This window comes from Vulpes lagopus, chromosome 10 (assembly GCF_018345385.1).
Source record: "Vulpes lagopus strain Blue_001 chromosome 10, ASM1834538v1, whole genome shotgun sequence".
NCBI lineage: Eukaryota > Metazoa > Chordata > Mammalia > Carnivora > Canidae > Vulpes > Vulpes lagopus.
Window position 1 is genome coordinate 43,304,263 of NC_054833.1, and position 10,907 is coordinate 43,315,169.

The 10,907-nt window shown below is 45.5% G+C and overlaps 1 pseudogene; it reads right to left on the reverse strand.

Moving 5' to 3' along the window:
• Positions 1-9,982: 9,982 nt before the first annotated feature.
• LOC121500549 lies at positions 9,983-10,627 on the reverse strand (annotated as a pseudogene).
• Between the last annotated feature and the right edge of the window lie 280 nt (positions 10,628-10,907).

Below are 10,907 nucleotides of genomic sequence, written 5' to 3' on the forward strand. Positions count from 1 at the left end.
TGGCAGGTCCTCCACACAACAGTCAAAGTGACCCTATCAAAGGGTAAATCAGCCCTGTCCCCTGCTCCTCAAAAAGAATCCCCATTTCACTAAAAGAAGAAAAGAAAAAAGCCAAAGCCATACTGTGTCCCATCAGGTCCTATGGGGTCTGACCTCCCATTTTCCCTTGGACCTCATCTCTAGCTACTCTTCCCTTCTCTCTTGCTGCTCCAGCCACACTGAATGAATGGCTTTGTGCAGCCAATGTACCAGGCACGCTCCAACCCCAGGGCCTTTGCACTGTCTGTTTCTCGTGCCTGGAATGCTCTCCCCTAGATGTCCTCGCGGCTCACTCCGTCACTCCTCCTTTGAGTGTTCTCATCTCTGTAAGGATCACCCTGACATTTTGGAATCTAATATCACTTTCGAGCTGACACTGTGGTCAATTAAACTATGCTGCCACCTCCAGCCATCTTGCTACCATCATCCACCCACCTCTCTGACCTCTCCCCCTCTTGCTGTCTCTCTGGCACCCTCTAACTTGTACCAAGCACCCTGATGGGCTTATGGATTCAGAGAAGAGATGACACAGAACTGAGTGATCATTGCCTTCAAGGGGTACACAGCACAGCAAGGCAGACCTCTAAAGGGCTACATTCAGGTTTTCCAAGAAAGGAAGCTGGTTACAAGCATGACTAAGCTGAAAAATTTGGGATGGTTTTCTTTGTGATCTGGCTTCTAGTGTTATTAATCTGTTCTCATGTTGTCTGTGTACCACAATAGCCACAAACTCTTCACAGAAATCTCTACATAGGAAGGCCGAAGTCTTAACATGACTATTTCATTGGGTGCCTAACACAATATTGGGGCCGTGAAAGCTCCTGATAGAAATGACAGGGGGTGGGGATGCTTGAAGCGGATGATCATTCCATTGCTGCTTTAGTTCAAGATCGCCTTGGCTGAAAATCACAAGGCAGGAAAATAAACAAATTGTTCTATTTATGTGCAATCCCAAAGGCTAAAGGTTAGGTTATCCTTTAAAGTCTTAATCAGTCAAGTGTCCACATAGGAGAATAATTGAACCTAGTTTCTTTCTTTTCTTTTTTTTTTTTTTTAAAGATTTTATTTATTCATTCATGAGAGACACACAGAGAGAGGCAGAGACATAGGCAGGGAGAGAATCAGGTTCCCTGCAAGGAGCCTGATGTGAGACTCAATTCCCAGACTGGGGATCATACCTTGAGCTGAAGGCAGATGCTCAACCACTGAGCCACCCAGGTGTCCCTGAACCTAGTTTCTTGGTAGGAGATGCAAGTTTTATGAAATTCTCTCCTACTAGTGAAATGTCAAACACGATTCCATGTGTAATTTTTACTTCCAGGAATAATAGTTAACTTACATTGAGCATGAACACTGTGCCAGGCCTGCGTTAAGTGCCTCATCTATGTTATTTCATTTCATGATTACAACCCCCACCCCAATAGGTGGATGTTAAGAGTTCTTTACCTAGAAGGAAATAGACTTGGAGAGACCAGTTCTACACAGTTGTTCTGTGTAGCCCAGTGCCAGGAATATAGTGGGTGCTCAAACAATGTCAGTGGCCCCCTTCTTGGCTACTCTCCTCAATAATACGCTATGGCTGTAGAAACCTTGAACTTTCCTAGACGCACCTGGAGTCCATTAGGATTTGCCACCCGTACCACCTCTGGGGTTAATGAGTTTTATAAGCTGACAACCAGCTGTGCCAAGCAGTAGTTCTCCCTTTCATTTGTTTTAAATTACCTATTTCAGGCTTCAAGTGGTGCCTCTGTGGGTCCAGCAATTCCAGAGCTGATGAGCACATTCATGTTCATCTTTGATAACCTTTAATCTTGTGGCCACTTATTGTGTACCTACTATGTGCCAGGCCTTGTGCTGCTCTCTGTGGGCACTCAGAAGAAATCTTCCCTGACCTTAAGAAGCTCTCACTTAAAAGACTCTGATGGTTGGACTCCAGCATATAGCTGTGAGGAAATGGACTTTGGAGCCAAGTGAGCAGAGGCTACATCAGAGCACACTAACTCCAGGTAGTGTCATCCACAATCGATACAATTATGCACTGTGGAGTTGTGCAGTGCACGACCTACACATCCATATGTGGTGAGCTTGTCGCTGCTGGGGGCGGGGTTGGGCAGGGAGGCAGGGTGGAGGGTGTCATGAGCAACTAACTAATATTTTCTTTAAAATTCCATTTCCTTATCTGTCATATGGTAATCCCACTACCTTCCTCACAGAGTTGCCTTGAGGATTAAAGGAGATCATACATGCTGAGTGAAGATTATAGTGTCTGGCACACAGGGGCTGCTGAGTAAATAGGAACCTCTATCGTGGTGTCTTTCCAGAGTCAAGAGTGTGCTTTGCTGTAGAGTGAGCTCTAAATGGGTCTGATCTTATCTGGGAAGGCTCAGGCCTAAAGTCCTACCTGAGAACAGGCACGTGCTTTATTGAGTCCTTGGCTCTAATCAATAGAAATAGTGCTCTTGACTGCAGCTGGAGGTTAGAAACCTCATCTGAGATCCTAGTGATGAAGCGGCTGCAGAGTCCTCCCCAACCCTTTCCTGCAAAGCTTAGACAAAATGATAATAAAAATCACTATTATTACTGCTATCTTATAAGCATCTGACATTTTTGGTTTGCCAGAATCTTTGAACACCCTTCCTAGATATGGGCAGTTCACAGAAATTTTGGATGATTCTTCCTCGAGTAGAAGACTTGCACAGTCAGCCTCCCTTGCTGGCGGTCAAGTGTGTACTTGATCCCACCCCTACCAGATTTCCAAGGGTGTTACTCCGCAATTCCACCTACGGTCTCCCCTCTCATCCACACCCCCACTCTCTGCTGCATTATTTCTCTTAGTATAAAACATACTATTACCTCTCTTACCTTGAAAAAAAGTTGCCTTGACCCTTTGTCTCCCTTTAGCAAATCCCTCCAAAGAGTTGTCTATGCCTGTGCCTCCAATTTCTCTCCTCAAGTTTTCTCTTCAACCCATCCCAATTAGGCTTCACTTCCCCTCTGAAGCTGTCCTTGTCAAGGTCACAAATGAGCTTGGAGTTGCTATATCTAATGGTCAATTCTTTGTGTTCATCAGATTTGGCTCGTTGCCAACATTTGATGGCGCTAATGACTTTCTCCTTCCCTAAACATGTCCCCCATTTGCCTTTCAGGATATCACCTCTCCTGGTTCTCCTCCACTCCTCAAATGCTTTCTAACTCCCTGTCCTCTTAATGGTGGAATGTCCCAGAATGGAGTCCTTGTACCTCTTCTCTATCTGCTCTACATGATTGCAGCCAGCGCCCCAGCTGTAGGTTTACAGCAGAAAAGATGAGTCTCAAGTGCATGTGGCCAGTTCAGTCCTCATCCCTCAACTCCAGACTCCTGCCAAGTTGTTTATTCCACATCTCCACTTGGATGTCTGAAACTGAGCTGCTGACCCTACCCTCCAAACCTGCCATAACAAAGTACCACAAATGGAGTGGCTGAAGCAACAGAAATGTATCATCTCACCATTCTGGAGGTTGGGAGTCTGACTCAAGGTGTTGTCAGGGCACTGATCCCTCTTAGGACTCAGGGAAGGATCTGGGCCATGTCTCTCTCCCTGCTTTGTCAGTTCCTTGGCTTGAGGCAATGTAACTTCATCCTTCTCTCCAACTGCAACCTGTGTGCATGTGAATCAGTGTCCACAATTTTCATTTTTATAAAGACATCAGTCTTATTAGATCCCACTCTAATCACCTGATCTTAACTTGACTACCTCTGCAGAGACCCTATTTCCAAATAAAGCCAAATTCCCAGGTATCAGGGGTTAGGACTTCAACCTACCCCTTGTGAGGGTTATGGTTCACCCCAGAACACCTGCACCTCCTACTTTATTCCATTTGGGTAAGCAGCAGTTCCCTTCTTCCATCTGCTAGGGTCGGAAACGCTGGAGTCATCAATGACTTGTCGCTTTCTTACACATTGACATCCAAATCCATCAGCATATCTACCTTCAGATATATTCAGAATCCAAATACATCTCATAATCTCCTCTGCTATCTTCTGGTTCAAGCCACCATGTTTTGTCATCTAGGTTAGTGGCACTAGCCTCCTAACTGGTCTCCCGTCTTCTGCTCCTGCCCTCCTCTAGTAGCCATAGTGACCCTTTGAAAATGTAAGATTATGTCACTGCTCTGCTGAAACCCTCCCATGTTCCATGTATCCTCCAGCACACAGAGTCAGAGCCAGTGGCCCACAAGGCCTTACATTTTACCACAAGGCCCACACTTTACCTCTCTGGACTCATCTCTTGGTTCTTTCTCCTCCCTCCCTCTGCCCATCCACTCTGGCCTCCTTGCTGGTTCAGTCACAGGGTCTTTGCATTGCTGTTCCCACTGCTCAGAATGCTCTTTCTCTATAACTGCCTGGTTTGCTGCCCCCCTCCCCACCCACCCACCTTCCTTTTAACCTTTGTCCAAATATCATTCACTCTGTGAGGTCTTCCTGACCAACCTATGTAAAATTACAGCCCTCTCACCCTCTTAGGCCACCTCCTCAACTTTATTTTCTGTCTAATATTAAGCCTCATTTGATTAATTATGTATTTTGCTTGTTTTTGGTCAGTTTTCCCCACTTGAATGCCTCCTGGGAGACAGGGATATTTATGTTGGTTTTTTTTTTTTTTAGATTTATTTATTTATTCATGAGAGACAGAGAGAGAGAGAGAGGGGCAGAGACACAGGCAGAGGGAAAAGCAGGCTCCATGCAGGGAACCTGATATGGGACTCGATCCTGGCACTCCTGGATCACGCCTTGAGCTGAAGGCAGATGTTTGACTGCTGAGCCACCCAGTGGTCCCTATTTATCTGTTTTTATCACTGTTGTATCCCTGGGGCCTAGAACAGGACTGGCACATAATAGGTGATCGGGAAATATGTGTACAAGGAACTGATTAATTGAATTAATAATTACCATTATATTAATGGTAAGTCAGCAGTGATTAGCAGCTATCAGAGGATGGTTACCACTGATTGTATCCTTCGGGGAACCTGATGAAGTAGATCTTATCCTCCTGGTACAGGTAGGGAAACTGAAGTTTCCTGGGATTACATGCTAGGTCCCGGGTCATGCTGCTGGTAACAAAGCAAGAACTTGACTTTGGAATCAGACCATCTAGGGTCGAATGCTTACTCTGACTCTTTCTGTATGTGTGTCCCTAAGCATTTTATATCATCTCTTGAAGTCTCAGTTTCTTTTTCTTAAACTGGGGGCAAAAATTCTCATTTCATGGAGGTACGAAGAAAATTAAATGAGCTCATTCTTGGGAAATGACTGGTAGGTAGTAAGCACTTGATAAACGTTAGTTTTTATTGCTATTATTTCGCCCATTTGCTCCTGTGACTATTCCCCACTGACGAAGCAAGGAATAAAATTGTGGGCAAGGGATTTTCTTTCAACACCTTTATTTTCTTTTGGCATCTGTTCAGGGCCCAGCTCCCACATTCTCCTGAGATCTGGAAATTAAGAATTAAAAAAATAATAATAATAGCCGGTCCGGTGCAGCCTCTGCCTCAACAGCTGTATGCTCGTGTGTTAGTGTTAGGGTGTATGCGGGCGGGTATGTTGCTTGTGCCTATGTGTCTTTATTTTCCATTTACCTAGAAAATTGATAGATTTCCAATTTAGAACAAGGGGGGACCGGGAGGGAGAAGGAAAATAGAGCTGCCCATCAAAATTAGCAGGGAAGTGGGTAAAGGTCATTTGATCACAGCTTGGCTGCGCTCAGAATTAACCTGCATAACAGAGACTTGTTGGGTTTGCAGCTCTTTAAGGAGCATATTAACACCGGGAGGGAGGCAAGGAGACACCCAGAGAGAAGGTCAATTTGTGGTTGCTCAGAGCAGCAGGGCTCCTGCACACAGTTGGCTGCAGAAGACAGCTCTGGGCCACTGGGGTGGGGAGCAGGGGAGGAAAGCCTGGCATGTGGATGAGGCTCCGCAGCCCTCCCAGGGCTGCCTCCGAAGTCTGGCTGGGCCTGGGAGAGCCCTGGCATCCGAGCAGGAGCCGTGGCAGAAAGAATTAGGGAAGCGAGCGTGGCATCCAGTTGTGGCAGTTGCAGACTCATTAATTGTCTGTGGGGAGAGGAATGGCGGCATTTATATGATAAAGATGCTGGGAAATTAGAGGGAGCAGCAGTGCTGTTTACTGTTTTTATTTTATTTTTATTATCATTAAATTGCTTCAAGTCACCTGTAATTTTCCTAGGCTGTCACAATTACAAATCTTTGAGGATTACACGAGACACGCACATTCCGAAAGGTATAATTTAAACTTTCAGAGGTCTGAGGGCCTCAGCTCTTTTTCATTACCTCGCTGGCAGTTGGCCCTGATGGGTTGAATGCGGTAACGCAACCTCTCCCCACCAGCACCGCGTTCTGGATCCAGCCCCTAAGATTTGTGTTTTTACCAATAACTTGGGGGCCTGGTAAACCTTGAGGCAGCTGTGCCCTGCAGGGAAGAGGCATGACCTGAAGCCAGGGACCTAATTACATATTCCTTCTTTGCTCCAGGATAGCTCTCTGCCCCTGGGTAAGAGGGTGGCTTAACCTCCCTCCCTGTGTCTCTGCATCTGTAACCTGAGGATACTGATATGTAACTTGCAGCATCATGGTTTGACTTAGACTACGATTCCTTTGTTCTGACACCAATTCTCTGACACCAACTGAGTTTCCTGCAATTCAATTTAATCTTGACACTACCCAGAGTTCCCGTCAGATCCCAACGTGAAGGCCAAGGTCCCCAACAAGACTGCCCTAACCTCAGATGCCTGCCACAAATGAGGTCCCTGTTCAACCCGCACTTTCGTCTGACATGGCTATGAATTCAGGGGTTCCCACAACATCCCTTCAGGTTTGATAATTTGTTAGAACTCACTGAAAGGACCATACTTATCACTACAGTTTTATTATAAAGGATAGAACTCAGGAATAGCCAAATGGTCGCAGAATGGTGGGGAGGCAGAGACCTTCCACGCTCTTTCCTTCTGGAATCAGGTCAGGTCACTCTCCCAGTACCTCAATATGTTCACCAACCAGGAAGGTCCACTGAGCTTCGGTATCTGGAGGTTTGATGGTCTCATTATGTTGGCATGATTAAATCAACGGCCATGCAATGGAATTCAAACTCCAATCCCTCTGCCTTCCCCACAGGTTGTGGGGTAGAAGTGAAAGCCACGTTCTGGCCCTGCTGGCTGGCCATAAGGGCTCACTATTAGCATAAACTCAGGTATGGCCCAAAGGAGCTCATTATGAATAACAAAAAAACACTCCTATCGGGGAATTCCAAGGGTTTTTGAAGCTGTGCCAGAAACTAGGGACAAAGATCTTTTTTTTTTTTTTTTTTTTTTCCACTGTATTTCCAGTTGCCAAGTTAGAGTTTTCTTCAGAATCACCCCAGAGCATATTAAAAGTTCAGCCTCTAAGGCCCTGGATCTCCAGGTAATTGATAATAATAGGTCTGGGCTGAGACCTACAAATTTGCATTTCTAATGTGCTCCCAGGTAATGTTGATGCTGGTGGTCTATGGATCATACTTGGAGAAATGCTGGTATGATAAAATATATGGTAATATGCATGAAATTGCTGAAAACTGTGACATTCATCACCAACATTCGGCATTATCATGAGGACTGTCTCCCCATTCGAACGGATCTGATTGTTGAATGTGTTAAATGTAATTGTAATTAAATATCAGAGCTGAAGGAAGCCTAGAAGCCTTAGGGTGTCTAGTTCCCTGGAACTCCTGGAAAGTTTCTCAAGGATTGGGGAAAGTTGGAAGATGAGGTCAGAAATGAAGATGTGCAAGCCTCATGGAGATTGAGCGTCAAGCCATTTGCAATGCTCCCTTAGTGATGCCTGCAGCAACCAGTTCCCCTCCCCTGCTCTTCCCTCAGTGCCACAGTGATGGGGAACCCCACGCACTGCTCACATACTCTGAGGCTATGAAGTTCAGCCTGGCTCCGCTTCATATCTGGAGCCTCAGCCACGACCCCAAAACTCTCACGAACTTTCTTACTCAACTTCTCCAACTGTAGTCTCCCAAAGAGCCACCTCGAGATTGATCCTGGACTGATCTTTAGGGGTAGACCAAGGACTTGGCATTTTTAAGAAGTTCCCAAGGACCCTGCAGCTGCCCCCATAGCAGCTGTCCTTGCCTCTAACTTGCTGGGGAGGCTGATACAAGCTCAGAAGGGCTGGCTTTCTGAATGGCAGATAGTAGGCACTCAGTGATGATTATGGAAAGAATGAGAATATTGATGAATAAATTTGTTTTACCTTCTTCCCAGCTTAAAGTTCTTCCGTGTCTTCTTTTGTCTTGCCACTCCCCCACTCCTTGTCTTAACCTAGGGCCCTGGGATGGCTTCTGGCCTCATACAGGATCTTACTCTACCAGTTTCTCTCTCCTGCATCTGCTGTGTCTTACTTTCCACAGCTCTTTCTACATTACCAGGTCTCCCTAGCCCTTCTTCCAAGGTAACCTCCTGGTCTTTCTCTGCGCCTCTGATCAACTTTTGCTACGGATTCCTGGCATCTCCATTTCTTCCTTTCCTCCTGCCCTCCCTTGCCCTCATTTCTACATCCAATCTGTGATTCAGTCCTCTCTCTTTTACCTCTGATCTTTGTCTTGTCTTCATTTTTATCTTTCCCTTCCATGTTACACCCCATGTCAGGCCTTCATTTGCTCAAGTTGAATCCATTGCAATAGCTTCTACTCTCATGTCTGCCCTCCAAGTAATGCTAGACATTTGGCCTAATGAATCATTTTAAGTCTCAGCTCTTTTCATACCATTACCCTATTTGAAATGTTTTTCTGACTCTGCATTGTCAGCAGAATAAGACCCGCAATCTTTAGCATCACAAATTGACCCCTATTTATTTTTCCAGATTTATCTTCACTCCCTTAAACTTCCAGTCTTCCCAAAATTCTAGGTCCCTATGCTCTTGGAACTAAACACTTGCTGCATTCTCTTGCCTCCTCATCCTTATCTTTGCTTTTCTCAGCATCACAGCTTCCCCATCAATCTGTGCAACTCTTTCAACTACTTTGGCACCTGTTCTGGGAAACCTTCCATCATCCCCAGACGTATGGGCATGCCTGAAACCTCCATGGCCCACTGCTGGTCTCTTCTCTGCTTTGCTTTGTATTTATGTGTCTTAACTTCTGAGATGATCGGCCTTCAAGGAGCTGATCAATAGTAGCATGTTCAATGACAGGAACTGCTATAATTGGCTGAGCACCTACTATGCATAAGAGGTCCTTCACATACAATGACTTTAAAACTTACCACCACACTCCATTAGTTATTACCTCCGTTTTAGAGATATGACAACAGAGGCTTAGAGAGGTAAAGGCCAAAAAGCTGACAGGTGGTAGGTAGGGATGAGGTTCAAATCCAGACAGATTCTAAATCAATTCTCTCTACTCCGTCCTCAGCTCACAAGACAAAGAGGAAACTTTAGAGCAACTACTATGTGCCAATGCTGATGGGAGTCCAACACTGAACAAGACAATCCCATGAAATAATATACACGAAAGTCACTAGCACAGTGTCTGGCACACAATAGATGCTCAATGTAAATCTCACTGAGGAATGGATAGACTCAATGTCGACTTCTGTGCTAGTGTTTGCTTGCTGAGTAACGGCTGAGTCCCCTCCCCAGGGAGCTGTGGAGGGAACCCTTCGCCAAATGCAGTTCTGATGACCTTGGGCAAGTCTCATAGCCACTCCAGTCTCATTTCCCACAGTGAAACCAAAAAGCCAGACGATTTTTTCCTAAGGTCTTTCTAGTTCTAAAGAAGTAAGGGGTCAATGAGTGGTAAATAATAAAGCAAATAAAACCAGAAGTGATTATTTTCAAACTTTAGGTTTTTAAGTCCCATGACAATAGTTTATTATAGAGATAAACCTTGATCCTCCTGATAGGCTTATTGGTAGGATTTGTGGTAGCGAGCCTGAGCACCAGGACCACCAAATTTTTTGGACTTGTAATGTGGGGGACTAGCTACCAGCAGGGTCTGGTTGTACTGGATGATGAGGTCTTTGATCTCCTTCTTAGAAGCTTCATCCATGTATTTTTTTTTTATTTTTTCATGTATTTTTTTAAAGATTTTATTTATTTATTCATGAGAGACAGAGAGGCAGAGACACAGACAGAGGGAGAAGCAGGCTCCCTGCAGGAAGCCTGATGTGGGATTCAATCCCAGGACTCCAGGATCACACCCTGAGCCAAGGCAGATGCTCAACCACTGAGCCACCCAGGCATCCCTCATCCATGTATTTCTGATAAGGGTCCACCAGGACTTTGGAGATGGATTGGCAGATTGCATAAATCTGGGCGTGTGACCACCACTCTTCACAAGGACTCAGAAATCCACCCAGGCAACTTGCTCCTTGCCCAGAAGCAGAACAGTTTCCAGTAGCTTCTATTACTATGTGTGTGGCTCCATCATCTTCAGTGGTTGCCCATTCACCTCGTTGAGGCTGTTGCCCTGTTCACAGTGTACCATGACTGTGGCAGTCTTCTTGCATCAGAAGACCTGCGTGGACAGCAGAGGACCCATGGACACCATATCTGTGAATGCTGATTATTTTCATACTTTGATCCTTCCCTCAGCAAGGGCATTTCTCTGTTGTTGTTGTTTTAAAGATTTTATTTATTTACTTGAGAGAGAGAGAGAGAGAGAGAGAGTGAAGGAGAGAGCATGAGTAGGGGGAGGAGCAGAGGGAGAGGGAGACGCAGACACCCCTCTGAGCAGGGAGCCCGATGCAGGACTTGATCCCTGGACTCTGGGATCATAACCTGAGCTGAAGGCAGATGTTTAACTGACTGAGCTACCCAGGCACCCCCAT